At 39.0% G+C, this 26,089-nt stretch overlaps 1 pseudogene; it reads left to right on the forward strand.

Annotated features, from left to right (window-relative positions):
• The first annotated feature begins 511 nt into the window (after positions 1 to 511).
• On the forward strand, positions 512 to 25,557 carry LOC131225211 (heavy metal-associated isoprenylated plant protein 27-like; annotated as a pseudogene).
• Positions 25,558 to 26,089: the final 532 nt, after the last annotated feature.

The raw sequence follows: 26,089 nt of genomic DNA on the forward strand, positions 1-26,089 counted from the left end.
TTTTTCCATTAATTTAAGTATGTGTGGCCTTATGAACAGGTTGGATGGCGAATAAACATTATGATAAGCCTAGGATGGTTTCAACGGTGGAAATCATTGTTCCTGCTGTTTTTTTGTGGGGTTGGTCCACTTAAACTCTCTGGATTGATCTATTTTTGGATTGATACACTAAAATGACCTTAAAAAATGGATGAACGGTGTGGATATAAGACAAACATCGTAGTGGGGCCACAGAACTTGGTGACGTCAATACACCACCGAGGTCGGTGTCCGTTCACAGAAAAAGAAAACCGAAATTATCTGTGGAGCCAGGTGTCAACCCTTTCGCCGAAGAGACAACACCGAAACTGATCGTCCCTCCCCATTCTTATATGAGTCGGGATCCTCTGTTATCTGGTCAACAGAGAAATACTTCTTATATTTACTTGGCTGACACTGTCATATGCAAGCTGACGCATCATCGCTTGCCTTAGTAATTACCTGTGTGTGTATGCATGGAATTTAATAAATACCCTCGCTCCATACTGCAGTCTCATCAGTCAATAAGGAGAAAAATGGGAGCTCTGGATTACCTTTCCGATCTATTCTCATTCCCACGCAGCAACGGCAGCGTCAAGAAGCGCAAGCAGTTGCAGGTGTGTATGTGGGAATTTGATATTTTATTTCCATCCATCCACTTTTTACTTTCAGGAACTGAACTAGTACGAATGGAGAAGTGGGTGCATGTGTGTAAATTAGTATATGCTATCAACGTTTTGATATTAGATTGGATACAGGGCATTTTACATGAACCGCACTATTTTTCTTTTGCTGTGCTAGACCCACATCCCCGTCCGTCAGATACGCTGCTTCATACTTACCCATGTAACAAAAAAAAAAAAAAAACAATGATGACGAGCCTCCACAGCAAGGGAAAGTTGGGATGGTATGCCAACTGTTAGTTTTGTTTACGGTCCAGCTTCGTGTTCATATGACATCCAATCCATTCATCTGGATGAAAGAATTATTCAAAATTACAAGATTCCAAAACTCAAAGAGTGGCCATATGTTGTGTTTTTTAGAATAAAAATAAATTTTAAAAATAAAAGTTATTTTTAAAAAGTAAATAAATATATTAATTATTTAAACATTCTATAAATAGTGTGTATAGCCAGTCGGTAAAAGAAGGGGTATCGCACCGTCCGCGCACGCACGCGTATAGCGTGGGCTGTAGGGCTGCTTGGGCGCCTTTTGGCGCTTTATTAGGCGCACTTAGCAGGTTCGCATCGTCGCAAGGAGCAAAAAGATAGTCTTTTTGACACATGATTCAAACTTTTTTAGCCATGATACAATTGAAATTGAACGAGGGTTTATCCTGATGATTTATGACCTTTATTGATTAAGAGTAATTGTGACATGATTATACATGTGGCACTTATGCCATGTGTCACTTATGTGGATTCATTTTTCTTGTAGGATAACTGCTCCTGTCTGAATGGGTACAGAAATAACTGCCATAGGACATAGAATCATGTCCTTTCATGGAAAGGCAATTACTTACTGTGAATGGGTATGGATTTCTTGAGGAGGCTCTTTAGCACCTCTTCAGGAAGAAATCTATAACCTTTCAATTGATATAAATCCTGTATATTATAATCCAGAAGAATAGACTCTTAATTCTTAACATTATATCATCTTTTGTGCAATTACTCTCGATCTAATCTCTTGCTGAGTTTTTTCTGAACGTTTTTAGGCATATCGGTGTCAAAACTAGAGATCTGTTCAACACTTAAATGTACAAATTTTCGTGTTGAAAATTGGATTGAGAGTTCATTGTATCATGAAGACAAGTTGCAGATTTCCTTCGTTTGCACTTACTGAAATTTCCAGAAAAAGGACAGTAAATCTGTCTAGAGAAATCGACTATTCAAGTCGAGCCTTGAACCCGATAGATCTGATCGTTTTCTTTTATGCTCCGTTGTGTATAAGAAACTCTTTTATTTTTAACATTCAAGACAGATTTTCATCTTTTCACAATGGAGGCAATTCATTCCATTCAAATTATAAACCAAGACTTTGTACGACTGGATCGTTTCGACGGTCAATTCTTCTCAAGATGGCAACAGAAGATTTTTTCTTTATAACTACTCTCAAGTTATCCTACATTCTCGATGATGATCTGTCTTCTCTACCCGAGCCAAAAGAAGACAACTTAGATCAAGTGAAGGAAGAACGGAAGAAAAGGAATGAGGATGATTTTCTATGCAAAGGTCATATCCTAAACGCCCTCTCTAATTCTATCTATAATTCGTACCATAAAATATCATCTCCTAAAGATCTGTAGACAAAATTAGATCAAAAATATAAAACTGAAGAGATCAGTACTCAGAAATTTTTGATCGACAATTATGTCCACTTCAAGTTTAAAAATGATCAGCCAATTCTCTCTCAAGTAACCGAACTACAGAACTTGGTTGATTAATTGAAGATTGGTGGGATAGATCTTCCTGAAGAATTCTTGGTCGGTGTAGTAATTGCAAAATTACCCTCATCATGGTTTGATTATAAAAAGAAACTGAAACATGATAAAAGGAAGTACACTCTTGAAGGGCTTCAACGACATCTTCGTATAGAAGAAGAGTCCACAAACCGAGACAAGAAAGAAATTGCTTCGGAAAATCATTCCAAAGCAAATATAGTAGAAGATGATAAGCCAAAATCTCAAAAATCCAAATCTATTCCCCCAAAGAAAGATATGGAGTTTAAGAAAAAGGGAAAGAAAAAGGGCAAGTGTTACTTCTGCAATAAGCTTGGATACTACATAAAGGAATGTCGTCATAGAAAAAAACAACTGAAAGCTCAAGCCAACATGACAGAAGACCAACTTTTAGCAATAGTCACTGAAGCTAATACAGTAATATCCAATGGTGAATGGTGGCTAGATACTGGTGCAACCATTCATATATCGAAGGACCGAAACATCTTCAAGACCTATGAAGGTATAACAACTGGATAAGAAGTGAAGATGGGTAATAACGTTCGTGCGAACGTTGTTAGAAAATGAACAGTAGAGCTTCAGTTTACATCAGGAAAAAGACTAACACTAATAAATGTATTGCATGTACCTGACATGTCTAAAAATGTAGTGTCAGACGATCTTCTCAATAAGAGAGGATTCAAAATAGTGATTGAGTCTGATAAGTTGGTTATCACCAAGAATGATATGTTTGTTAGCAAAGGATATTCATGTAATGGTATGATTAAACTAAATATTTATAATAATAATGATGTTTCCGTTTATATAGTGGATTCAGTATCTTTATGGCATGCTAGACTAGGTCATGTTAATTATCATTCAATGAAAAGAATGATGATCTTAAGACTTATACCTAAATATGAAATATAACATGAAGAGAAATGCGATGTGTGTGCCCATTATAAAATAACCAGAAAACCGTTTGGGACTAGCATGAGAAAAATACAACCGTTGGAGTTAATTCATTCTAATATTTGTGATTTAAATAATACCTTAACTCGCGAAGAAAAATGATATTTTATCACATTTAACGATGACTTCACTAGATTTTTCTATGTATACTTGACAAAATCTAAAAATGAAGCCTTTGAAAAGTTTAAGCTTTATAAGGCAGAAGTGGAAAATCAGTTGAATGTAAAGATTAAAGTCCTCAGAAGTGATAGAGTAGGTGAGTACTCTTCTAATGAATTTAACGACTTCTGTGAATCAAATGGTATAATCCATTAATTTACGGCACCTTACACACCTCAGCAAAATGGACTAGCAGAACGCAAATATAGGACATTAGTTGAGATGATCAACTGTATGATATTAAATTCTAGATTAACACAAAAGTTGTGGGGGGAAGCATTGTTAACAGCAAACTGTATTCTAAATGCTATCCCACACAAAAAATTTGATATCTCCCCATATAAATTATGGAAAAAGAAGAAACCATATCTTCATTACTTCGAAGTGTGGAGAAGTATAGCAAAAGTCAGGATTATTGATTCTAGGAGAGTGAAGTTAGGTCCTATAGAAATCAGGTGTGCTTTTGTGGGTTATAGGATTCATAATCCCGTATATAGATTCCTGGTTTTAGAACAAACTTCTTTTGCTCACAAAAACATGATTATAGAGTCTAAGAATGCTATATTTTTTAAAAATACAGTATATAAAGACTATATGGATAATCATACAAAAAGGCAGGTTGATGAAAATATAATAGAACAAATAAACGAAGAGTCTAACAACTTTCATGATAAATCTAACACTTATCCAGAAGGAAATGAGCGATCAACTCAGTGGAACAATAAAAGCAAAGGTTAACATGTTATCAATTCAATCAAGCAGTAATGATAAAGCAGAACAATCAAACATGTCCTAAGTACTCTTGTTAATGCAAGGATGTATGTAGAATGATGCGTGCCCTCGTGCGTACACCCTCAGCGTCTTCATCTTAGGTTACGCATGACATCGCCTCAAAGTGCGCCACCTCTTCCAGGCACATGCAAATGCGGTGCATGAACATGATTATCAAGTTGTTATTAGTTCTTTTCATACAGCAGGATTGGGAAGCTAAGGTACCTTCCTCATATCAACGTCCAAACAGTGATCCATTCTAGGGTCGTCAGTCCTAGATCATCTCATACGATCATATGGTTTTAGGTCGTTGCAAAGGGCTCGTCACCAATCAATGCACGCCTATCATACCTTCGTTACTACAATAAGGCTCGTCACCTCAATGCGGTATCCAAGCATGCTCGAGGTCACTACAAAGGGCTCGTCACTAATCAATGTAGGCCGACAGCACGAATATAGTGTCCCATACCACCATAATCGGCTCACGAGTTTGGTTGCTCACTGGTCACTATGGGGAGGTTCGTCACCCTAGCGTAGGCCGACAGCTCGACCACAGTGTCCCATACCACCATGTCCGGCTCATGAGTCTTAACGGATCAAGGTACCATGGTTAACAGGATTTCATTGGTAAGTTTGGTACTGTAGATTCATACAATAGCGTCCATACATGGTGAACATACATCGGACAATCGGGTTACTTGACGAACTCGACTAACACGAGCGCACGTTAGGTTGAACGACATAGAGTGCGCAAACACTCCGCGTGGCCAAACCACTGCCGACAACTCTAATACGACTCGGGTTCATCTAATCACGTCCTACGTGGCGAAAGCAACCTCAGCCACGATCTCAAGGCCGATTACCGATTTCCTAGACTATTCATAGTCCCAAACACATTCCACTACAAGAGGTATGCATATACAATTTAGAATAGTAATGGAACAACAACTCAGTTCATGTAGTATGTAAGCATTTGAATAATATCAACTTAACATGGATTTTCACATAAGTAATACTTGAACTTAAACAACAAGGAATATGACTAGCATGTGGTAAAACATACACATCAATTAGGAGTGTTGAGAATCGCTTCTCAACGCTCGCAATTAGGTTAATATGTTGCACTTTAAACCATTTAAACATTTCTACAAACACTTAGAATACATAGCACAACATACGTGACGTATGTTGAAATACACGCATTTGGACAATTCCTTTTACCAAGGAGTTGTCGCATATACAATTAGCACAAGTACACGACAGATAATCATGGCAAACACAGGTTTATATTTTATACATATACGGTACTTTCTACATATACATAAAATACACAAATTTCAATATAACACATGCATATCAGGAATGCAAAATAAACATAACATTTGGCATGTGAAATCTCATCCATAACAAGAATAAACCATTCACTGGCATTGAAAGCCTTGAAAACCATAACCAATACAATTAAAGTCCGCACCTTAAAACAGAAATAGAACACTGAACTGATTCAGATGATATGTCCTCGTCAACGGTGACAGGATAACCTAAGACAAGAATAGAAATAAGCTACAACACACATAGACTCTTCTAAGCTCTAGAACAGATTAGGGTTAGGTTAACTTACCCAAAGAAGAAACTTAGAATTGCCGGAATAACGATTCAAAAGTGATGGTTTAAGGATGAAGAAGAACATGAAAGAATCTAAGATGATTCACCAACTTCTCTCTCACTTTCTCTCTCTTTTCCCCTCTCTTTCTTAGTTAGGGTTAGGAATTCGTATGGAAAAGAGAGTTGGGGTTTTAAGGTCTATATATAGGCCTAACATTGATGAACATAAGCCCAGGGCCAAGGTATACTTAGGTTATAACCAAAACAGGCTTCTCTCGATCCAACGGAGCACTTCCGGTGGGCCTTTTACCACGAGAGGTCGGACTTAAGCTCATTGACCATGGATCTAAGTCAAGCTGAGTTTTCGTACCGATCGGATCTTCAGATCAGCCGTGGCAGACCACACTCAATTCAACGGTCATCGAAACTCGATCAGGACCACAAGCACAAGACATGCCTGGGCCATCTTCCTTGATCAAAGGGTTAAATGGGTCAGAATCCAACGGTCAGATTGCTTAAAATTATCGCGCAAGCGACACGACTCAGATTTCATGAAATCTTATTTAATTTCTCACCGTTCTCACAATCTTCACTTCGGACTCAATCAAATCGACCCAAAACATCATCTGGACTTGATTTTTGAGGTGATGGCCAAGTCCAACATGGTGACCAATACAACCTAAGATCATCGCTATCAGACTTACGACGCGTGGTCCAGGTCCGATCCAAAGTTTCTAAAAATTCCCAAGAGTAACCGGATTTAGCGATGAATCCCAGATTTCAAAGCAACCCAGCGCTAACTATTCTACAGATTTTGAGTCATGCAGATCCAATTTAAAGTGATTGATACAAATTTCACAAGCAATCGAGTTTAGCGCAAATTACCCCAATAAGCTTCTAAGGAAAAAAAAAGAGGTAGTACTCGGGTCTTGGCACAAAATTTTTCAGGTCATTACAATATATATTAAAGGTCAAATCATTATATGCCTATACGTGAATGATATGCTAATATTTGGACCAAATGAGGACTATGTGAAAGAAACTAAAAAGTTTCTAAGTACCAACTTCAACATGAAGGATATGCGTAAAGCCGATGTAATATTAGGTATTAAGATTTATAATCTTAATGATGGAATAGCCTTAACACAATCTCATTACCTAGAGAAGGTGTTAAAGAAGTTTAATCATTATGATAGTAAATCGATTTCAACCTCATTTGATCCAAGTATTAAATTAGTTAAAAATATTAGTAGATGTAAAGCACAATAAGAATATGCGAGTGCTATTGGGAGTTTAATATATGCAATGAATTGTACTAGACCCGATATAGCATTCACAGGAGGAATGCTAAGTAGGTATACTCGTAATCCAGGACAAGTACATTGGAATGTGATTTCGAGAATTTTAAAGTAGCTAAGAAGAACCATAGACTATGGACTGCATTATAAATCATATCCTGCTATACTTGAAAGGTATAGCGATGTAAGCTGGAATGCAGATAGCATAGAATCTAAATCTACAAGTGGTTGGATATTCACTCTTGGAGGAGGAGCAATATCATGGGCATCTAAGAAGCAAACATGCATATCTCACTCTACAATGAAAAGTGAGTTTATTGCACTTAGTGCTGCTTATAAAGAAGGTGAATAGCTAAGATACTTACTGTTGGAAATCCAATATTGGCCAAAACCTACTCCTGTCATATCTATCTTTTATGATAGTCAGGCTACTTTTTGTCATGCTATGAGTAAGACTTATAATCGTAAGTCTAGAAATGTAGGTCTAAGGTATAACTTTGTTAAAGGATTGCTCAGATATAGAGTAATCACAGATGGAATATGTTAAATCCATCCTGAACTTAGCATATCCCTTGACAAAAGGTTTATCAAGAGATCAAATAAGAAGAACCACTAAAGGAATGAAACTAAGATCCATAAAGATGTAACTTTCACTCTTGATGGCAACCTTACCTATGTTTTGAAATATAGGCTAGATTCAAAGGGACAAACAAGTCAAGTATGTGACTGAAATATACACTAGAAAAAGAAAATTTGAGTCTCATTTCTAAAAAGTCTAGTGTTTGGTTACTGCATTTCATAAGAGGCTGAGTACTAACTCTTAATAAATCTATAAGCAGACTTTGCTGAAATGAAGCAGAATCATCTTTGATAGATCTACCTATATGAGTAGAGAAGTGAGGCCGCTTTTGAAGAGATTGGGATCGTCTCTAGAATACTCATAAAATAAGGATACGCACAAGGCCAGAAATGTGCGAACTTTTAGATCTCCAATTATATATGAATAAATGTGTTATGTGTCCGGTGAGTCATATAAGGTCCTTAGTTCAAGACTAATGGGTTACTAAGTACCTGGCATAACTTTGATACATATACATTAAAGTAAAGGTTCAAATCTAAAAGATACCTTTACTTATGCACCCACTTATACTGATATGCCATTCGTTATAGAATCTGATTTTATTTTTGAAATTGTGGGGGATTGTTGCGTTTTTTAGAATAAAAATAAATTTTCAAAATAAAAGTTATTTTTAAATAGTAAATAAATATATTAATTATTTAAACTTTTCATAAATAGTGTGTATAGCCAGTCGGTAAAAGAAGGGGTTTCGCACCGTCCGCGCACGCACGCGCATAACGTGGGCTGTAGGGCTGCTTGGGCGCCTTTTGGCACTTTATTAGGCGCACTTAGCCGGTGCGCATCGTCGCAAGGAGTAAAAAGATAGTCTTTTTGGCACATGGTTCAAACTTTTTCAGCCATTGTACAACTGAAATTGAATGAGGGTTTATCCTAATGATTTATGACCTTTGTTGATTAAAAGTAATTGTGACATGATTGTACATGTGGCACCTATGCCATGTGTCGCTTATGTGGATTTATTTTTCCTATTGGATAACTGCTCCTGTCAGAATGGGTACAGAAATAATTGCCATAGGACATAGAGTCATGTCGTTTCATGGAAAGGCAATTATTTGCTATAAATGGGTATGGATTTCTTGAGGAAGTTCTTTAGCACCTCTTTAGGAAGAAATCCATAACCTTTCAGTTGATATAAATCCTAGATACTATAATCCAAAAGAATAGACTCTTAATTCTTAACATTATAATCCTATGTGCAATTACTATAATCATATGGCAATTACTCTCGATCTAATTTCTTGCTGAGTTTTTTCTGAACGTTTTTAGGCATATCGGTGTCAAAACTAGAGATCTGTTCAACACTTAAATGAACAAATTTTCGTGTTGAAAATTAGATTAAGAGTTCATTATATCATGAAGACAATTTACAGATTTCCTTCGTTTGCACTTACTGGAATTTTCAGAAAAAGGACAGCAAATCTGTCTAGAGAAATCAACTATTCAAGTCGAGCCTTGAACCCGATTGATCTGATCATTTTCTTTTATCCTCCGTTGTGTACAAGAAACTCTTTTATTTCTAACATTCAAGACAGATTTTCATCTTTTCACAATGGAGGCAATTCATTCCATTCAAATTATGAACTAAGACTTTGTACGACTGGATCGTTTCGACGGTCAATTCTTCTCAAGATGGCAGCAGAAGATTTTTTCTTTCTAACGACTCCCAAGTTATCCTACATTCTCGATGATGATCTATCTTCTTTACCCGAGCCAAAAGAAGACAACTCAGATCAAGTGAAGGAAGAACGGAAGAAAAGGAAGGAAGATGATTTTCTATGCAAAGGTCATATCCTAAATGCCCTCTCTAATTCTATCTATAATTCGTACTGTAAAATATCCTCTGCTAAAGATCTATGGACAAAATTGGATCAAAAATATAAAACTACAGAGATCAGTACTCAAAAATTTCATATCGACAAATATGTCCACTTCAAGTTTAAAAATGATTAGCCAATTCTCTTCCAAGTAACCGAACTACAGAACTTGGTTGATTAATTGAAGATTGGTGGGATAGATCTTTCTGAAGATTTCTTGGTCGGTGTAATAATTGTAAAATTACCCTCATCATGGTTTGATTATAAAAAGAAACCGAAACATGATGAAAGGAAGTACACTCTTGAAGGGCTTCAACGACATCTTCGTATAGAAGAAGAGTCCACAAACCGAGACAAGAAAGAAAGTACTTCAGAAAATCATTCCAAAGCAAATATAGTAGAAGATGACAAGCCAAAATCTCAAAACTCCAAATCTATTCCCCCAAAGAAAGATACAGAGTTTAAGAAAAAAGGAAAGAAAAAGGGTAAGTGTCACTTCTGCAATAAGCCTGGACACTACATAAAGGAATGTCGACACAGGAATAAACAACCGAAAGCTCAAGCTAACATGACAGAAGACCAACTTGTAGCAATTGTCACTAAAGCTAATACAGTAATATTCGATGGTGGATGGTGGCTAGATACTGGTGTAACCATTCATATATCGAAGGACCGAAACATCTTCAAGACCTATGAAGGTATAACAACTGGACAAGAAGTGAAGATGGGTAATAACGTTCGTGCGAACGTTGTTGGAAAAGGAACAGTAGAGCTTTAGTTTACACCAGCCAAAAGACTAACACTAACAAATGTATTGCATGTACCTAACATATCTAAAAATGTAGTGTCAGGCGATCTTCTTAATAAGAGAGGATTCCAAATAGTGATTGAGTCTGATAAGTTGGTTATCACGAAGAATGGTATGTTTGTTGGCAAAGGATATTCATGTAATGGTATGATTAAACTAAATATTAATAATAATAACGATGCTTCCATTTATATAGTGGATTCAGTATCTTTATGGCATGCTGACTAGGTCATGTTAATTATTATTCAATGAAATGAATGATGATCTTGGGACTTATACCTAAATATGAAATACAACAAGAAGGGAAATGTGATGTGTGTGCCCATTCTAAAATAACCAGAAAACCGTATGGGACTAGCATGAGAAAAACACAACCCTTGGAGTTAATTCATTCCGATATTTGTGATTTAAATAATACCTTAACTCGTGGAGGAAAAAAGTATTTTATCACATTTATCGATGACTTCACTAGATTTTCCTATGTATACTTGATAAAATCTAAAGATGAAGCCTTTGAAGAGTTTAAGCTTTATAAGGCAGAAGTGGAAAATCAGTTGAATGTAAAGACTAAAGTCCTCAGAAGTGATAGAGGAGGTGAGTACTCTTCTAATGAATTTAACGACTTCTGTGAATTAAATGGTATAATCCATGAATTTACAGCACCTTACATACCTCGGCAAAATGGACTAGCGGAACGAAAAAATAGGACATTAGTTGAGAGGATTAACTGTATGATATTAAATTCTAGATTACCACAAAATTTGTGTGGGGAAGCATTGTTAACAGCAAACCGTATTCTAATTGTTATCCCACACAAAAAATTGGATATCTCCCCATATGAATTATAGAAAAAGAAGAAACCATATCTTCATTACTTCAAAGTGTGGGGAAGTATAATAAAAATTAGGATTATTAATTCTAAGAGAGTAAAGTTAGGTCCTAGAGGAATCAGGTGTGCTTTTGTAGGTTATGGGATTCATTGTCTCATATATAGATTCCTGGTTCTAGAACAAACTTCTTTTGCTGACAAAAACATGATTATAGAGTCTAGGGATGCTATATTTTTTGAAAATATAGTATACAAAGACTAGATAAATAATCATACAAAAAGGCAGGTTTATGAAAATATAATAGAACGAATGAACGAAGAGCCTAACAATTTTCATGATAAATTTAACACTCATCCAGAAGGAAATGAATCAAGGAGATCGAAAGGGGTAAGAAAAGAAACATCTTTTGGCCCAGATTTCTATATGTTCCTTATAAAAGGGGATAAAAATAAAATACGAAAGGAAATTACTCTACCACTAAGTGTTGAAAGTGATCCATCAACGCTTAGTGAAGCTCTCTCGTCTCCTGATGCACAGTTTTGAAGGGAAGTCATAAACGATGAAATGGATTCCATAGTCTCAAATAATACTTGGTGTTTGACCGATCTTCCACAAGGTTCAAAGCCTATATGATGTAAGTGAATTTTTAAAAGAAAGTTCAATCCTGATGGAACCATAAATAAGTTTAAAGCTCGATTGGTAGCCAAAGGATTTAGACAAAAGGAAGGTATCGATTTTTTCGATACATATGCTCCTGTTGCTCGTATATCTACCATTAGGACTTTAATTGCTCTTATAGCAATTCACCACCTAGTAATCCATCAAATGGATGTCAAAATGGCATTCTTAAATAGTGATCTAGATCAAGAAGTCTGTATGGAACAACCTGAAGGGTTTGTTCAACCCGGGCAAGAGAAGAAAATGTGTAAAGTAGTCAAATCTCTCTATGGGCTCAAGCAAGCTCCTAAGCAATGGCATGAGAAGTTTGATCAAGTAGTACAATCTAATAGTTTTAGAGTAAAACAAGCAGATAAGTGCATATATATTAAAGGTCAAATCATTATATGCCTATACGTGGATGATATGCTAATATTTGGACCAAATGAGGACTATGTGAAATAAACTAAAAAGTTTCTAAGTAGCAACTTCAACATAAAGGATATGGGTAAAGCCGATGTAATATTAGGTATTAAGATTTATAATTTTAATGATGGAATAGCCTTAACACAATCTCATTACTTAGAAAAAGTGTTAAAGAAGTTTAATCATTATGATAGTAAACTGGTTTCAAACCCATTTGATTCAAGTATTAAATTAGTTAAAAATATTGGTAGATGTAAAACACAACAAGAATATGCAAGTGTTATTGGGAGTTTAATGTATGCAATAAATTGCACTAGACCCGATAGAGCATTCACAGTAGGAATGCTAAGTAGGTATGCTAGTAATCCAGGACAAGTACACTGGAATGCGATTTCGAGAGTTTTAAAGTATCTAAGAAGAACCATAGAATGTGGACTGCATTATAAATCATATCTCGTTGTACTTGAAGGCTACAGCGATGCAAGCTGGAATGCAAATAGCATAGAATCTAAATTTACACGTAGCTGGATATTCACTCTTGGAGGAGCAATATCATGGGCATCTAAGAAACAAACGTGCATATCTCACTCTACAATGGAAAGTGAGTTTATTGCAATTGGTGCTGCTTGTAAAGAAGGTGAATGGCTAAGATACTTACTGTTGGAAATCCCATATTGGCCAAAACTTACTCCTGCCATATCTATCTTTTGTGATAGTCTGGTTACTCTTTCTTGTCCTATGAGTAAGACTTATAATGGTAAGTCTAGAAATGTATGTCTAAGGCATAATTTTGTTAAAGGATTGCTCAGAGATGGAGTAATCACAGTGGAATATGTTAAATACATCCTGAACTTAGCAGATCCCTTGACAAAATATTTATCAAGAGATCAAATAAGAAGAATCACTAAAGGAATAGGACTAAGATCCATAAAGATGTAACTTTCACTCTTGATGGCAACCCTACCTATGTTTTGAAATATAGGCTAGGTTCAAAGGGACAAACGAGTCAATTATGTGACTGAAATATACACTAGAAAAAGAAAATTTGAGTCTCATTCCTAAAAAGTCTAGTGTTTGGTTTCTGCATTTCATAAGAGGCTGAGTACTAACTCTTAATAAATCTATAAGCAGACTTTACTGAGATGAAGCAGAATCATTTTTGATAGATTTACATATATGAGTAGAGAAGTGATGCCGCTTTTGAAGAGATTAGGATCGTCTCTAGAATACTCATAAAATAAGGATACGCACAAGGCCAGAAATGTGCGAACTTTTAGATCTCCAGTTATATATGAATAGATGTGTGTTATATGTCCGGTGAGTCATATCAGGTCCTTAGTTCAAGACTAATGGGTCACTAAGTACCTGGCATAACCTTGATACATATACATTAAAGTAAAGGTTCAAATTCAAAAGATACATTTACTTATGCACCTATTTATACTGATATGCCATTCGTTATAAAATCTGATTTTATTTTTGAAATTGTGGGGGATTGTTGTATTTTTTAGAATAAAAATAAATTTTAAGAATAAAAGTTATTTTTAAAAATAAATAAATATATTAATTATTTAAACTTTTCATAAATAGTGTGTATAGCCAATCGGTATGAGAAGGGGTTTTTGCTTATGCAACCAAGGTTCATCTCCTCGAGGACAGTGCGGAGAACCGTCCGTGCACGTGTGCACATGGCGTGGGTTGTACAGCTGCTTGGGCACTTTTTGGCACTTTATTAGGTGCACTTATCACTTCGCATGCTCGCATCGTCGCAAGGAGCAAAAAGATAGTCTTTTTGGCACATGGTTTAAACTTTTTTGGTCATGGTACAACTGGAATTGAACGAGGGTTTATCTTGATGATTTATGACCTCTGTTGATTAAGAGTAATTGTAACATGATTGTACATGTGGCACCTATGCCATGTGTCGCTTATGTGGATTCATTTTTCCTATTAGATAACTGCTCCTATCTGAATAGGTACAAAAATAACTGCCATAGGACATAGAGTCATGTCCTTTCATGGAAAGGTAATTATTTGCTGTGAATGGGTATGGATTTATTGAGGAGGCTCTTTAGCACCTCTTCAGGAAGAAATCCATAACCTTTCAGTTGATATAAATCCTGGATCCTATAATCTAGAAGAATAGACTCTTAATTCTTAACATTATATCATCTTCTATATAATTACTCTCGATCTAATATCTCGCTGAGTTTTTTCTGAATGTTTTAAGGCATATCGGTGTTAAAACTAGAGATCTGTTCAACACTTAAATGTGTAAATTTTCGTGTTGAAAATTGGATTGAGAGTTCATTGTATCCTGAAGATAATTTACAAATTTTCTTCATTTGTACTTGCTGGAATTTTCAGAAAAAGGGCAGTAAATCTGTCTTGAGAAATCGACTATTCAAGTCAAGCCTTGAACCCGATAGATCTGATCGTTTTCTTTTATCCTTCGTTGTGTACAAGAAACTCTTTTATTTTTAACACCATATCACCTAGGTATATTTAGCGAGGGGTAGAGTAGATTTCATGCACTTTAATTGCTTTTCCCTAGTTTGAGAAAGTTTTCTTTTAAGGTACGCCAGCGATTTCCGTTCTCAATTATGGGGAATTATTATTTGTTTGTTTTGGATCAGATGGTGGAGATTAAAGTGAGGATGGATTGTGAAGGCTATGAGAGGAAGGTGAAGAAGGCCGTTGATAGCCTGAAAGGTACGCCCTTTTTTCGTGTGTAGTCGCTCACCTGAGATAGGAGGGGCGCTTCGCCACAGACCCCCCTATAGCGCACGTGTGAGAGATCCGGGGCATTCACAACTAAGTTGATGTAGAGCAGGTCGCGGATAATTTCATGGCCAAGATAGACCAGAAAAGGCCCAATAAGTGGAGATGATCTGGACTGTTAGAGCTTAAAACAGACTTATCTCGCAAATCAGAATAAGTCATCGGACGAGGGTAGGACGAGCTAATTTAGTCACCTTACCCTACTATGTTGGGTTGCATAAGCCAGCTTTGCGAAATACCATCAGATCTACAGTCGTTTCCTATTTTAATTTCATTTTTACGATAAATACTAAATTTTAGTTTAATTATAACTCTTCATCCATTGGGCTTTAAGGGTGTGTTTGATTTTTTTTAAAGCTTATATAAATACCCTTGAAATGGGTAATTATTACCACTTCATCCGTTTTAAAATCCATGAAAATTTCTACCTTGGAAATTGGTTCAAAAGAGCTAGTTTAAATTTATGGACTCCAAGGTGATGTACATAATATGTCCACTCCGTCCATCTATTTTACCCCACAATATTTTTGAGGCATTACCCAAAAAGTGAGGAAGATCCAACACTCAAATGACCCACACCAAAAGAAATAGTGGCCTCAAGAGATTTTTAATGGTAAGTGTTTGATTCCTTTTTTCCCATGGCGTGGTCCACTTAAGCTTTGGGTATGCATCATTTTCTGGCTTATGCCATAAATTCATTAGGCATAATAGATGAATGGTGTGGATAAGCTGAAAGTGCCTTTGTTTGTCAATTAGCATGAGTGTTGAGTCAACTAGACAGATAAGCTCCATAAGAAGATCAATCAACCGTCTGCCTCAATTGGATGTGAGCCCGAACTTGCCACAGGTAAATCTAAGCCTCACATCACATGTCTCAAAACACCAGGTTAAAAAAACCCTTAAAACAAATTAGAATATCATAAGGTTTTGAGTTAGAAAACATTTTCAAAATTTAGAAAATCTCTAAGTTTTCTAGCTTTGCCAATTTTATTGATATAATGATCGATATTATCGACATGCACTGTCGATGTCCTCAATGACTAAACGATATCATCGAAATGAGGACAAAATATGTGCAACAACCACATACTCATCTGGACGGAATTATCGATGTATCGATAGAACTATCGATATCATCGATATTCGAATCTCGAGTCTATTAAAGTTGACTCGATAAAATCGACAGTAGAGCATATGAGTCCCTATTTTTTCTAAGAAAAATTATAAGATCATCGATATATCGAAGTACTCCTCGATATCATCGGAATTCAAATCTCGATGATATCGGAAGGCCTTCGATGATATCGGTCTTGGACTCACAGATATTCAGCAAATATTTCAGGCTAATTTATCTTTAATCGAGGGTCACTCGATAGAATCGATATTCAAATATTGAGGCCGAGTCAATTGCATCAAAAATGGACATAAACTGTCCAGTAAGCTTGACTGGAAAATCCTTTGGATTTATCGATGCATCGACCCGACTACCAAGATCATCGACATTCAAATTCCGATGATATCGAGTGTACCTCGATCATATCTGTTGACCTGAAATATTTCAAAGAAAGTCTCTCTCATTTTCAAATGTCGAGGAATTGAACCTCGTATCGATACTATCGGAGTTTGGAATCTGATGATATCGACACCTGTCTCGATTTCCTCCACCAGCTGGCAAAAGGTCTCAAAAGCGTATGACATTGAGTTCGTGTCATCGAGCGGCCAGTTGATGCAATCGAGAGTATATGCTCAATGATATCGACCCTGCTCGATGATATCGAACTCTGTCATAAATATGACCGTTTTATATTCGTTGGAACTTTTTGCCTATATATAGAGAGCATGTATTTAGTTGCTGGTAGAAAAAGAAGAAAGTGCTTTTGAGTGTTTTACCTTAAATCATTTACCCAAAGCCCTTTCTCTCAAGGGAGTTCATCCTCCAATCCACCCTCGTCATTGATATTCAATAGAGTGGATTGGGGAATGAACTTTTCGCATTCAAGGATCCTCCAGCTACCACCTTAATGACAAATCATTAAGCTGAGATGCCTTGAATGCATAGGTGATTAGAATCGCTCTATCTTCCTTATAGGAAAATATTTAGAAGAGTAGGATTCCGTCTTAGCCTTGACCCAACCTGTCGCCTTGCATTGGTACATCTTCTGAGTTGCGGTTCAAGGAAGCAGAAGACTCTTCATCAACAAAGGAGGAGATCTTCGACAACGAGCCAAAAGGGACTCATCCGCTTATCTGTAAGTTATTAGAGTTCAGATGACCCTTGTGATCATTCCTTTATAGGATTGGGTCTAAGGTGTTTCTCACCTCTTGCAAGTCCTCTAGGAGGCATTCGGCGGGAGTGTACGTGGTGGGTGCGTTGTGTTGACCCTTACTGTCACACCCCAAACCCAAAAATCGGATTCACAGGAATCCCGATCGCCGAATCCGGTGCCGACAACCTCCATAGTACCCCATTCTCGATTTCTAACATCCATACGCCAGATTCCGATCCTGGGATCCTACAAGGAGAATTTTTTTTTTTAATGTACATTTAACTCGTAATAAGCATAACCACCAGATTACCCAATTCACAAAGGTAACATCATCGTCACATATCCACTAATATAATCATTTGAGTACAATGCTGAAAGGAAAAATACATAAATCGAAAATCAGGCTCCAAAAGACCGCTGCACGCTTCAAGCCTAACACTTCTGCAACCTAACATCACTTGCACGCATCTATCGTGCATAAGCTTATAGAAAGCTTAGAGGGTGGTGTAATGTGTACAAGGTAAGTGCCAAGTATTTAATACAATGTCATAATCATACAATACCAGAAATACTGATAATCCATAAATCATACAATGTCGGAATAAGTAGAAATATTGACAAGATCATGAATTATCAGAGCAAGCAGAAATACTGACAAGATCAGGAATTATCAGAGTAAATAGAAGTACTGACAAGATCATATATCATACGATAACGGAGTAAACAGAAATACTGACAAGACCATGATCATACAATATTAGAATACGCAATACAAATCAACTATGCAAATGAGGAGTCATAGAGAGCCAAATATCAGATACAAAGGATGCAATGCAATATACATTCATGATGAGTAACACGAATAGCGTCTGTCATACCTAGACCATATAAATGCAGAAGCACAATAACCTAAATTGCCATATGTCGTGGATGTAATGTAACATGTAGTGCGAATGGAATTACCATGCTGGAGTGTGAAGTCAGGATGGTAGTACGTAGTATCGCAGGCTATGGGGTCCATCATAATAGACTTCTATTCAAACTAGTCTCATACATAATTTGGATAGTTAGACTCAATGTGGTAAACTCTTGATCTCAAGTTAGTCGCGCGCCCTAGCCGAAATCCTGGCCAATGCGAAGGTACACGTAACAAATAGTTGCGCACCACCAACCCGAGTGGATAGTGAATGCATGAATGAATAGTATGCAACTCCTGCTCAATAAGTCCACATATCAGTACAGTTCATCTCTGGGATCATCACCGGGGTTTAGTACACTCCTAATGGCACTGCCCCTCTCCCAGCAGCACAGTCCAAGTGAGCATAAGAAACCTTACTATCCGTCTGGCCAATAGTCTGCCAATACCTATCTAACACGTCGATAGCGGACCCATTCATGAGCTGGTCAAACTCAGCTTAGCTATGCCCCCTACGCTCGGGCGGGTAAGGCCACACCCCCTCCTAACCAACCACGACACAGTGGGAGACGCGGCCTCCTGGTATTCGGCACTCGGGCGCTAATGAATCCACTCGGTCTCGACATTGGGGCGTCCTCTGGTACCAAGAGGGTTTAGAGATTTTCACCCAGGGCCATCTATGGCAGCCCGATGCTAGAAAAATTTTCGATGTCCCATCTGGCCATCCACGATATGCTTGTGGAGGCTACGGCCCTAATGTCGCTGGGGCGTACAGTAATCATAATGCAAGATACATAAGTCATACAATCTAGTCATGCATCAATCCTGCACATACCATGCGCTCATGTGAGATAACCTCTGCCTATCAGGGAGTCTCATAACAACATGTTCAATGACATATGCAATGATCAACCACATCTCATAACAAACATGCAGATGATGTGTATGGGCATGTATCATGATGATATGCTGTCACATACTCATAATCAGTATCAATAACTGACATCGACAATCAGCCTCGACAATGTGGACATTTAACCAGCATTGCCCCCAAGGAATGGCCCATATAGAGCCTAATATATAGTGGACCCATGGCCTCACACGAGGGCCAAATATACGACACCATGGGCCCCACTCAAGAGCTTAATACACACTATGATGGGTCTTTCACATGGGCCTAACATACATCACAATGGGCTCCATCGCCTGGCCCTTAAATGCATCATAATGGGCCTCATCACATAGGCCTCATATACATCACATTGAGCCTTAAATACGGGTTGAATACACATCACAGCGGGCCTCAAATATGGACCGCATATACATCACATTGGGCCCTGACAATCGGAATCGGTAATCGGCTACGTAATCGGAATCGGCAATTGGTCACAATAATTGAAATCGATAATCGATCACGATAATCGGCCTCGATCGATAATCAGCTACGATCGATAAATGGCAATCGACCACGACAAATCAGAATCGGTAATCAGCCTCGATCGATAATCAGTCTCGATCGATAATCGGCAATCGGCCACAACAAATCAGAATCAGTAATCGACCTCGATTGATAATCAACCTCAATCGATAATCGGCAATCAACCATGACAAATCAGAATCGGTAATCGATAATCGACACAAGGCGGGGTTCATAGATGGACGGCCGATGATAGTCCAAGCAATATCAATGGGGCCCATTCATTTGGGTTAACTCACTAGAGAATGATGAGAATGAGCCTAACTAGACTTAAGGGAAGGTCACAATGTGGACATCTAACCATCATTGCCCATCAATGTGGACATTTAACCAACATTGCTCCCAAGGAGTAGTCCACATAGAACCATACACATAGTGGGCCCACGGCCTTACATAAGGGCCTAATATACATCAAATGGGCAACACCACATGGAGCTCGAACAAATCACAATGGCCTCACTTATGGTCCTCATATACACCACAGGTGGGCCCTACACATGAGCCTCAAATACATAACATGTGGGCCCTACATATGGGTCTATTATGCATCAAATGGGCCACGCATCTGGGCCTTAAATACATCAAGTGTGTCGCATCATATGGGCCTAGAATACAACTCGATGGGCCACGCCAAAAAGGGCCATAAATACATAATAGGCGGGCCCTACACATGGGCCTAATATACATAACAGGTGGGCTCTGCACATGGGCCTCATCATATCAAGTTAGGCCGTGTTAATGGGCTGCACCAATGGGCCTCATGTATAACAATTGGGCTGCATCATTGGGCCGCACTAATGAGCCCCATAAATATATCAAGGTAGGCCTTATAGATAGGTCACAAGTATATCAAGGTGGGCACCTCGAATGGATCACAAAATACATCAAAGTGGGCTTGATGGATGGGCCACAAAGTACATCAAAGTGGGCCTGACAAATGGGCCACAAAATACTTCATGGTGGGCCCGACAAATGGGCCACAACATACATCAAAGTGGGCCCGACAAATGGGCCACAAAATACATCAAGGTGGGCCCGACAAATGGGCTGCAAAATACATTAAGGTGGGCCCGACAATTGGGCCACAACATACATCAAAGTCGGCCTGACAAATGGGCCACAAAATACATCAAGGTGGGCCCGACAAATGGGCCACAACATACATCAAAGTGGGCCCGACAAATGGGCCACAAAATACATGAAGGTCGGCCCGACAAATGGGCCACAAAATACATCAAGATGGGCACGACAAATGGGCCACAAAATACATCAAAGTGGGCTCGACAAATGGGCCACAAAATACATCAAGGTGGGCCCGACAACTCGGCCGCAAAATACATCAAGGTGGGCTCGACAAATGGGCCACAACATACATCAAAGTGGGCCCGACAAATGGGCCACAAAATACATCAAGATGGGCCCGACAAATGCGCCACGAAATACATCAAGATGGGCCTAATCACATGGGCGTCATTTATATCCAGGTGGGCCTCAACATCGGGTCTCATATATCACATCGGGCCGAATCAATTGGCCAATCGAATGGGCCGTGCTAATCATCCATCAATAGAGGTCATTATAGAGCATTAAATAAATAAATCAATAATAAATAAAATGGATCATATCTAAAGATCATCTGGACCATACCACAAAAATGACAGTGGTGATGTTGATTTCCAATGTTGAATCCCAGTGGGCCCCACCGTTGTACTTATTTTCCTTCCAATCTCTCCATAAGGTCATAAAGACCTGGATTTAGAGGAGAAACAAATATCATATTGGTTCCAAAGCTTCTGCAATCCCCAAAAGGGTTTCAATGGTGGGTGTTCAATCCACTGTTTTATGTAGTGTGGTCCACCTGATAACTGGATCTGTCATATTTTTAGTCTCAAGCCTTGAGACAAACTCACCAGATGAATAGATGGTTTGGATGCAACACATGCATCAGTGGCTGCTCAAAGCTCCTCCCCATCCCAGCAGATGGGAAAGGACGACATGGATGCAATCAGTGGGGTCCACGTTCCCACGTTGGACGTATACAACAACTATATAGCTGCAGTACGTTGCAGATATAGCTGCTACAAATGGAGCAAGTGGGTCCCACGTAGGGCCCACCATAATGTTTATCTGTCATCCAAACCGTTCATAAGGTCACACGAACCCTGGATGAAGAGGAAAACAAATTTCATAATGATCCAAACATCTAGGACCCCCAAAAGGGGTTTCAATGGCAGACATTCAATTCAACCATTTCCTGTGACGTGGACCATCTGAGTCACGCACACAACTGATTTTTGGGGCGACCCACAGACAAAAGGGGGCCCATCAAAATGCACGGTGTTAATTTTCTCACACCTCATGGTGGGGCCCACGGCTGGGACCCGTGATCTCTGCCCGTCCGGCATCCACGCACGAGCGCAGCAGGACGCTGCGCGGCGTCCTTTGGCGCCAGCAGCAGCACCTGCTGCCTCAGGTATTTTTTATTTTTTAAATGATTTTTCAGATGTTTTTCATAGGTGGGGCCCGCATTAAGAGAATCCGACCTAGCCGTTGGATTCCATGACTCAAGACAAACCCAACAAGCCCAATATTGGATTGGTTTTGGTGTGCAGAAATATCATGGTGTATTTCAACGGTAACTATACTATTCTCTATGCTATGACTCGCCAGAAGGTTGGATTAACTTCATTTTTTTCGGCTCAACGCTTAAAATGATCTGGGGAACGAGTTAGACGGCGTGGATTAAATCAATGAATCAAGGTGGGGCCTATAGGAGTGGCCCACCCAAAACCACTCTTTCCCTTTCCTTTTTTTTGGTTAACGTTAGTACACCCCACTGTCCTCATGCTTCACTAATAAACGCTGGACGGTTGCATATTCATTAAGGTGGGTCCCACATGAGTGTGGCTCACCTGATCATTTGATATTTATGTTTTCCCATCACCATTAAGAAGGGCCCATTTCGCTTGGACAGCCGTGGGGTCCATTTGATGAACGGCTTGGACATCACTTACATCAAGGTGAGTTACATCCAGGTGGCCCACACAGCCACATCATCACACCAAAATATTGAAAGAGAGAGGGGGGAAGAAAGAGAAAGAAGCACCACCTCTAGATTTTGAACTCCTCCTTCTGCCAATAGGTCTTAAAGCTCCAAGGAAAGAATTTCAACGGTTGAGATTGGTTTCGGAGGGTGGAGATGAGAGATAGAAAGGTGGGCCACACTAGCTCCTCTCATGGAGCCATGGACGTTGGGTGCTCTCATGGGGTGTTGTTTGAAAATGGAGAGAGAATGAGAGGGAGAGAGGGGTGATGGGAGAGAAGTGATGGGAGAGAGGGATGGATGAGTGTACTTGGGTAAGGGATAGAGCTGACTTTTAAGGGTTGCTTTTGTACTTAGGGATGGGATAGATTAATATGTATACTTTGATAAGTGAAGTGATTGATGTGATGAATTTTCTAGGGATTACAACGCATGGCGTTTTTCCTCAAACTGAACATGGGCCCACATCTCTTAGCCTAGGTACTGGCTTGACGCGTAATACGAAGCATTGGAACCGCGGTGACGGCGCGATCGCAATGATATAAGTCTCGGGTCGAGCTGACTTAGACCGACATGATCCGGCTCAGGATCGCACGTAGACGCCGTTTACATATCGCGAGTCACCAGAATTCGACTGGGAGGACCGCAAAGGCATACGGAACGGTACAGGCTAGGATACGGGTCTTACACTTGCTCTGTGGAGAGCATAAACAGTTAGGGTCTCGTGGAAGATCCTTCAACAGTGTGCCTAAAAGTGTGTGCATTGTGTTGACCCTTGCTCGTGAGAGCATAAACAATCAGCCTAGGTGTAAGTTGTAAAGGTTAAAGGTGAACCAGATTTAAAACCTTAGGTTTGAGGTGAACCATGGAAAACCTCCTTAGTGAAATCCGGTACACTCAAGGGTTGAGTGTGGTTACCGGGAGTGGAGCAGACAAGTAGTCGAACCACTATAAAAATGACTTTGTTTAAGATTGTTTTTGTCTTTCATTTGTTTATGTGATTTCCTTAAATACTTTCATATCTAATCATCTGAGATCACACCTCACACACACTCACAGTCATATCCATCATAAACTAGTCTGCATATTGTTTATCTATCAAATAGTTTGTGATTGGATCCTCTACCGGGCTTGAAAGCCACTAGAGTTACTCTTGAGTAATCCTAATATATGCTTGTTGTTAGGATTAGAGTGATAGGATTTTAAACTATTATAAAATTCTTAAAAAGTCCTATTCACCCCCCTCTAGGACATATTGACATATTCCTACTTCAACTAAAGCGGTCTTTACCACAATTTCATGAGTGACATGCATCACGGTGAGACTCAAAAATATATGTTATGGCATTCTTGATTTTTACGTGGAAAAAGCAGCGGTCAAATCAAACATTAGGAAGGGGGATGTAAATACCAGGGAAATACTCATTACTTACATGGTATTTACTAAGCCCTAGCAGTTGTGCCTCACATGAAAAGTACTTAGAATAATTAGGATAATACCTAGGTGAAGCCAAATAGGACACTTATTATTTTTGGCCGAAAACCATGCGCACTAGTAGACGTCGCGATGGTTTATAAATAGTTAGTTTACTCTTTATAGTAAGTTGTGAATTTTAAGAGTTTTTGTTGTAGTTTGATTCTGAAATTTTTTCCATTGCTTACTATTCCTATTTAAAGAGCTGTGAACTTGTTTATTTCATCTATCAATCTCCCTGAGAAAACGTTGCTCGACCTCACGTCCTTCCTTGGGTCATAAGGGCAACGTTCGACTATTTGGTCCGGACAGGCTCAATGTGCGTCCAACTTGATGATGTTGGGTCTCACACTCATGTGCGACAGTGGCACGTATGTTGTCAAGCAAACCTTTTTTGTTTTTTTTTGTTTGTAATTTTTTACATGCACCCATTTGGCCTGCTTATTTTAGAACATGGCACGAACAGGAATCCAAACTCAAGTGCGCTGCACACCAAGAAAAGGCCGAATTGGGCTCCCACGACTGAAACCTTTTCTGAGCCACATAAGTTTTGGATAAGGCTGATATTTGTTTCATGCCTTCAATCACTTGGATGGCATATAAACATCACAGTTGGCCGTTTCTATCCCCACTATTTCCACTTTGAGTATGGCCGATCTCCAACGTGTTTCCCCTGGAGAAATGGATGAACGGTGTGGATATACCACAAACATAACGGTGTGCCCGGATTGCAGGTTCCGCATCCAAACATCATGTATAATGATAATTAGTAGACTTGTTGAATAGAATCCAGTAGTCGGTCTTCAAATAATTGAATTACGCATTGCTTTGCTGTACAGGTCTGACCCACGTGGAAGTGGACAGGAAGCAGCAAAAGCTGACGGTGGTGGGATACGTGGACCCAAACAAGGGGTCGAGGAGGGTGAGGTGGCGGACTGGGAAGAAGGCTGAGTTATGGCCGTACGTACCATACAACGTCGTGCCCCAACCATACGCACCTAGCGCGTACGATAAGAAGGCCCCGCCCGGCTACGTGCGGCATGGGTGGACTCCTCGTCCTCTCTGGCACGTGCTAGTTCGACCGAGGTGAAGTTCACTGCTTTCAGCGACGACAACCCCAACGCGTGCACCATCATGTAACTTGCCCTTCGTATATACATTATACGTCCATGTATAATTTTTGTTTTGTGTGTGTTCCTGAAAATCAGTTGTGAAAAACAGCCATACGGTTTTTGTGTGTAAGCGCCAGCTCGTGTGTACTATTATTAATATATATATATATATGGAGTGTTTTGTTCCTGTAATTCTTATATCATGAGATCTGTTACGTTCACTTTCTATTTGGACAATGGTGTGGTCGTACGGAGAGTAGCCACAGTTACCGGAGACAAGCTACGGGCGTTGGCTCTTAGCTACTGACAGGTTGAGTAGGCAGACTTGCTACTGAAGTGACGTCACAATGTTCTGTGGGCCCCATCATAATGTATGTGTTGTATCCACACTGTCCATCCATTTTCAGAGATTATTTTAAGGCATGAGCCAAAGAATGAGTCAGATAGAAAGCTTGAGTGGACCCCACTACAGAAAACAGTGGAGATTGAACGCATACCATTAAAAACTTATAGGGGCCACAGAAGTTTTCGATCAAGCTGATATTTGTTTTTTCCCTTTTGTCATGTATTTGTTAACTTATGAA

The sequence above is a fragment of the Magnolia sinica genome, chromosome 14, assembly GCF_029962835.1.
Source record: "Magnolia sinica isolate HGM2019 chromosome 14, MsV1, whole genome shotgun sequence".
Lineage (NCBI taxonomy): Eukaryota > Viridiplantae > Streptophyta > Magnoliopsida > Magnoliales > Magnoliaceae > Magnolia > Magnolia sinica.